Consider the following 6630-nt stretch of genomic DNA (forward strand, 5'->3'; position numbering starts at 1 on the left):
TTGTGTTGTGGTGTTAGGCCTATGTGTTGTGTTGTGGTGTTAGGCCTATGTGTTGTGGTGTGGTGTTAGGCCTATGTGTTGTGTTGCGGTGTTAGGCCTATGTGTTGTGGTGTGGTGTTAGGCCTATGTGTTGTGGTGTGGTGTTAGGCCTATGAGTTGTGTTGTGGTGTTAGGCCTATGTGTTGTGTTGTTGTGTTTGGGCTATGAGTTGTGGTGTTAGGCCTATGTGTTGTGGTGTGGTGTTTGGGCTATGAGTTGTGTTGTGGTGTTAGGCCTATGTGTTGTGGTGTTAGGCCTATGTGTTGTGTTGTGGTGTTAGGCCTATGTGTTGTGTTGTGTGTTTGGGCTATGAGTTGTGTTGTGGTGTTCGGCCTATGTGTTGTGGTGTTTGGGCTATGAGTTGTGTTGTGGTGTTAGGCCTATGTGTTTGTTGGTGTTTGGGCTATGAGTTGTGTTGTGGTGTTAGGTCTATGAGTTGTGTTGTGGTGTTTGGGCTATGAGTTGTGTTGTGGTGTTAGGTCTATGAGTTATGTTGTGGTGTTTGGGCTATGAGTTGTGTTGTGGTGTTAGGTCTATGTGTTGTGGTGTTTGGGCTATGAGTTGTGTTGTTTGGGCTATGAGTTGTGTTGCGGTGTTAGGGCTATGTGTTGTTTATGTTGGCCTGAGTTGGTGTGTTGGTTGGTTGGGCCATAGGGCTCGAGTTAATACAACAGTTTAATGCCATATACAGCAGTCCAATTGTTAAGATACTGCTGGGTTGTGTGGTGTGTGGTACATCCAGGTCTATGATATGTTATGTGTGGTGGTGTGTGGTACATCCAGGTCTATGATATGTTATGTGTGGTGGTGTGTGGTACATCCAGGTCTATGATATGTTATGTGTTGTGGTGTGTGGTACATCCAGGTCTATGATATGTTATGTGGTGTGGTGTGTGGTACATCCAGGTCTATGATATGTTATGTGGTGTGGTGTGTGGTACATCCAGGTCTATGATATGTTATGTGTGGTGGTGTGTGGTATATCCAGGTCTATGATATGTTATGTGGTGTGATGTGTGGTACATCCAGGTCTATGATATGTTATGTGGTGTGATGTGTGGTACATCCAGGTCTATGATATGTTATGTGTGGTGGTGTGTGGTACATCCAGGTCTATGATATGTGAGTTGTGTATTTATGTGTGTGTGGTGGTGTGTGGTACATCCAGGTCTATGATATGTTATGTGTGGTGGTGTGTGGTACATCCAGGTCTATGATATGTTATGTGTGGTGGTGTGTGGTACATCCAGGTCTATGATATGTTATGTGGTGTGATGTGTGGTACATCCAGGTCTATGATATGTTATGTGTGGTGGTGTGTGGTACATCCAGGTCTATGATATGTTATGTGTGGTGATGTGTGGTATATCCAGGTCTATGATATGTTATGTGGTGTGATGTGTGGTACATCCAGGTCTATGATATGTTATGTGTGGTGGTGTGTGGTACATCCAGGTCTATGATATGTTATGTGTGGTGGTGTGTGGTACATCCAGGTCTATGATATGTTATGTGGTGTGATGTGTGGTACATCCAGGTCTATGATATGTTATGTGTGGTGATGTGTGGTACATCCAGGTCTATGATATGTTATGTGTGGTGGTGTGTGGTACATCCAGGTCTATCCTGGACAACACCCTGACGTTCTCAACTAACATCAAGGCGGTGTCCCGTTCCTTAGGTTCATGCTCTACAACATCCGCAGAGGTGACCCTGCCTCACACAGGAATGCGGCGCAGGTCCTAATCCAGGCACTTGTCATCTCCCGTCTTGATTACTGCAATCGCTGTTGGCTGGGCTCCCTGCCTGTGCCATTAAACCCCTACAACTCATCCAGAACGCCGCAGCATCCAGGTCTGGTGTTCAACCTTCCCAAGTTCTCTCACGTCACAGGCTCCTCCGCTCTCTCCACTGGCTTCCAGTTGAAGGTCGCATCCGCTACAAGACCATGGTGCTCGTTTAACGGTGGCTGTGAGGGGTGGCACCTCAGTACATCCAGGCTCTGATCAGGCCCTACACCCAAACATCCAGGGCACTGTTCATCCACCTCTGGCCTGCTCGCCTCCCTACCACTGAGGAAGTACAGTTCCCGCTCAGCCCAGTCAAAACTGTTATGTCTGGCCCCCAATGGTGGATAGTTATGTGTGTGTGTGGTGTGTGGTACTCCCTCACGACGCCAGGACAGCAGGTCAATCACCACCTTCCGGAGACACCTGAAACCCCACCTCTTCAAGGAATACCTAGGATAGTGGTAAGTAAGGGTAAGTATATCCTTCTGGTGGTGGTGTGTTCTCCCCCAACAAGATTTAGATGCAAGTGGCTGTTCCACTGGTGTGGTCATCCAGGTCTATGCACCATGTTTGTGGTCGCTCTGGATAAGAGCGTCTGATAAATGACTTAAATGTAAATGTAAATGTCTATGATATGTTATGTGTGGTGGTGTGTGGTACATCCAGGTCTATGATATGTTATGTGTGGTGGTGTGTGGTATATCCAGGTCTATGATATGTTATGTGTGGTGATGTGTGGTACATTCAGGTCTATGATATGTTATGTGTTGGGTTGGTTGGACCTTGCAGAGTTGTGATATGAATTGATGAGTGATAATATAGGCCTATGAAATGAATAAGAGGTCAACTGGAACTGGGTTTGGGTGGTTGGAACTGGGTTTGGGTGGTTGGGTGGTTAGAACTGGGTTTGGGTGGTTGGAACTGGGTTTGGGTGGTTGGAACTGGGTTTGGGTGGCTGGAACTGGGTTTGGGTGGTTGGAACTGGGTTTGGGTGGTTGGAACTGGGTTTGGGTGGCTGGAACTGGGTTTGGGTGGTTGGGTGGTTAGAACTGGGTTTGGGTGGTTGGAACTGGGTTTGGGTGGTTGGGTGGTTAGAACTGGTTTTGGGTGGTTGGAACTGGGTTTGGGTGGTTGGGTGGTTGGAACTGGGTTTGGGTGGTTGGGTGGTTGGAACTGGGTTTGGGTGGTTGGAACTGGGTTTGGGTGGTTGGGTGGTTAGAACTGGGTTTGGATGGTTGGAACTGGGTTTGGGTGGTTCTGTGGTTGGGTGGTTGGAACTGGGTTTGGGTGGTTGGAACTGGGTTTGGGTGGTTGGGTGGTTGGAACTGGGTTTGGGTGGTTGGAACTGGGTTTGGATGTTTGGAACTGGGGTTGGGTGGTTGGAACTGGATTTGGGTGGTTGGGTGGTTAGAACTGGGTTTGGGTGGTTGGGACTTGGTTTGGGTGGTTGAAACTGGGTTTGGGTGGTTGGAACATAGTGTGAAGGAGGACTGTGAGGAGGATGATGATGAACATAGTGTGAAGGAGGACTGTGAGGAGGATGATGATGAACATAGTGTGAAGGAGGACTGTGAGGAGGATGATGATGAACATAGTGTGAAGGAGGACTGTGAGGAGGATGATGATGAACATAGTGTGAAGGAGGACTGTGAGGAGGATGATGATGAACATAGTGTGAAGGAGGACTGTGAGGAGGAGGATGATGAACATAGTGTGAAGGAGGACTGTGAGGAGGATGATGATGAACATTGTGTGAAGGAGGACTGTGAGGAGGAGGATGATGAACATAGTGTGAAGGAGGACTGTGAGGAGGAGGATGATGAACATAGTGTGAAGGAGGACTGTGAGGAGGATGATGATGAACATAGTGTGAAGGAGGACTGTGAGGAGGATGATGATGAACATTGTGAGGAGGATGATGATGAACATTGTGTGAAGGAGGACTGTGAGGAGGAGGAGGATGAACATAGTGTGAAGGAGGACTGTGAGGAGGATGATGATGAACATAGTGTGAAGGAGGACTGTGAAGGAGGATGATGATGAACATTGTGTGAAGGAGGACTGGTTGAGGAGGATGGATGAACATAGTGTGAAGGAGGACTGTGAGGAGGATGATGATGAACATAGTGTGAATGAGGACTGTGAGGAGGATGATGATGAACATAGTGTGAATGAGGACTGTGAGGAGGAGGAGGATGAACATAGTGTGAATGAGGACTGTGAGGAGGAGGAGGATGAACATTGTGTGAAGGAGGACTGTGAGGAGGAGGAGGATGAACATTGTGTGAAGGAGGACTGTGAGGCGGAGGAGGATGATGAACATAGAAAAAGTTGTTAGGAATTTAAATAAAGAAGCGAACGACAGACTCTCTCTGTCTCTCTTTCTCTACATAATTAGCTCTCTCCGCCCCTTCCTCTCTGGTTTTGACTAGATGGTATACAGCTACAGTCAGATTTAACTTTTCGTAGCAGGTCAGGAAAACTTACACAGAAGGTTAGGACATTTATTTAGCAGGTCAGGAGAACTTACACAGAAGGTTAGGACATTTATTTAGCAGGTCAGGAAAACTTACACAGCAGGTTAGGACATTATTTAGCAGGTCAGGAGAACTTACACAGAAGGTTAGGACATTATTTAGCAGGTCAGGAGAACTTACACAGCAGGTTAGTACATTTATTTAGCAGGTCAGGAGAACTTACACAGAAGGTTAGGACATTTATTTAGCAGGTTAGTAAAACTTACACAGAAGGTTAGGACATTATTTAGCAGGTCAGGAGAACTTACACAGCAGGTTAGGACATTTATTTAGAAGGTTAGGAAAACTTACACAGAAGGTTAGTACATTTATTTAGCAGGTCAGGAGAACTTACACAGAAGGTTAGGACATTTATTTAGCAGGTCAGGAAAACTTACACAGAAGGTTAGGACATTTATTTAGCAGGTCAGGAGAACTTACACAGAAGGTTAGGACATTATTTAGCAGGTCAGGAGAACTTACACAGCAGGTTAGTACATTTATTTAGCAGGTCAGGAGAACTTACACAGAAGGTTAGGACATTATTTAGCAGGTCAGGAGAACTTACACAGCAGGTTAGTACATTTATTTAGCAGGTCAGGAGAACTTACACAGAAGGTTAGGACATTTATTTAGCAGGTTAGGAAAACTTACACAGAAGGTTAGGACATTTATTTAGCAGGTCAGGAAAACTTACACAGCAGGTTAGGACATTATTTAGCAGGTCAGGAGAACTTACACAGAAGGTTAGGACATTATTTAGCAGGTCAGGAGAACTTACACAGAAGGTTAGGACATTTTTTAGCAGGTCAGGAGAACTTACACAGAAGGTTAGGACATTTATTTAGCAGGTTAGTAAAACTTACACAGAAGGTTAGGACATTATTTAGCAGGTCAGGAGAACTTACACAGCAGGTTAGGACATTTATTTAGAAGGTTAGGAAAACTTACACAGAAGGTTAGTACATTTATTTAGCAGGTCAGGAGAACTTACACAGAAGGTTAGGACATTTATTTAGCAGGTCAGGAAAACTTACACAGAAGGTTAGGACATTTATTTAGCAGGTCAGGAGAACTTACACAGAAGGTTAGGACATTATTTAGCAGGTCAGGAGAACTTACACAGCAGGTTAGTACATTTATTTAGCAGGTCAGGAGAACTTACACAGAAGGTTAGGACATTATTTAGCAGGTCAGGAGAACTTACACAGCAGGTTAGTACATTTATTTAGCAGGTCAGGAGAACTTACACAGAAGGTTAGGACATTTATTTAGCAGGTTAGGAAAACTTACACAGAAGGTTAGGACATTTATTTAGCAGGTCAGGAAAAGGGTTAGGGTTAGCTAAAATGCAAAAAATGCTCCCCGACATGCAACTTTTTGACATAACCCTCCTATGCATCTCCCCCTCTCCCCCTCTCCCCCTGTCATCTCCCTCCCTCCCTCCCTGTTATCTCCCTCCCTCCCTCCCTGTCATCTCCCTCCCTCCCTCATCTCTCTCTCTCTCTTTTGCTCTCTCCCGTGTCTCTCTCTACTTCTTTCTTCCTCCACTTCCCCTCTTCCCCCCCTCTCTCCATCCCTCTTCCTCTTCCTCACTCTTTGTCTCACATGATGAAAGTAAATGTGGCCAAAACACACCCAGGACGTGTGAAAACCACACAGACGACTAGAGAGAGGAACAGATGGTGTCAGAGAGAGATGGAGAGAGAGAGGGAGGGGAAAGAGAGAGAGAGAGATAGTGGGAATGCGGGGGGGAGGGAGAGTGAGAGGAGGGGAAAGAGAGAGAGATAGTGGGAATGCGGGAGGGAGGGAGAGAGAGGGAGAGGAGGGGAAAGAGAGAGAGATAGTGGGAATGCGGGAGGGAGGGAGGGAGGGAGAGAGGGAGGGGAAAGAGAGAGAGATAGTGGGAATGCGGGAGGGAGGGAGAGTGAGTGAGAGGGAGGGGAAAGAGAGAGAGATAGTGGGAATGCGGGAGGGAGGGAGGGAGAGTGAGTGAGTGAGAGGGAGGGGAAAGAGAGAGAGATAGTGGGAATGCGGGAGGGAGGGAGGGAGGGAGGGAGAGGGAGAGGGAGGGGAAAGAGAGAGAGATAGTGGGAATGTGGGAGGGAGGGAGAGTGAGAGGGAGGGAAAAGAGAGAGAGATAGTGGGAATGCGGGAGGGAGGGAGGGAGAGGGAGTGAGAGGGAGGGGAAAGAGAGAGAGATAGTGGGAATGCGGGAGGGAGGAAGGGAGGGAGGGAGAGGAGTGAGAGGGAGGGGAAAGAGAGAGAGATAGTGGGAATGCGGG

At 46.9% G+C, this 6630-nt stretch overlaps 1 long non-coding RNA gene across 1 annotated transcript; it reads left to right on the forward strand.

Moving 5' to 3' along the window:
• The first annotated feature begins 4091 nt into the window (after nt 1-4091).
• Nucleotides 4092-5756, forward strand: LOC127924009 (uncharacterized). The gene is made up of 3 exons (XR_008116549.1): nt 4092-4514; nt 4772-4941; nt 5411-5756. It is a non-coding gene; the product is annotated as an uncharacterized LOC127924009 (long non-coding RNA).
• The last annotated feature ends 874 nt before the right edge of the window (nt 5757-6630 follow it).

The sequence above is a fragment of the Oncorhynchus keta genome, unplaced genomic scaffold, assembly GCF_023373465.1.
Source record: "Oncorhynchus keta strain PuntledgeMale-10-30-2019 unplaced genomic scaffold, Oket_V2 Un_contig_3475_pilon_pilon, whole genome shotgun sequence".
In the NCBI taxonomy this organism is placed as follows: domain Eukaryota; kingdom Metazoa; phylum Chordata; class Actinopteri; order Salmoniformes; family Salmonidae; genus Oncorhynchus; species Oncorhynchus keta.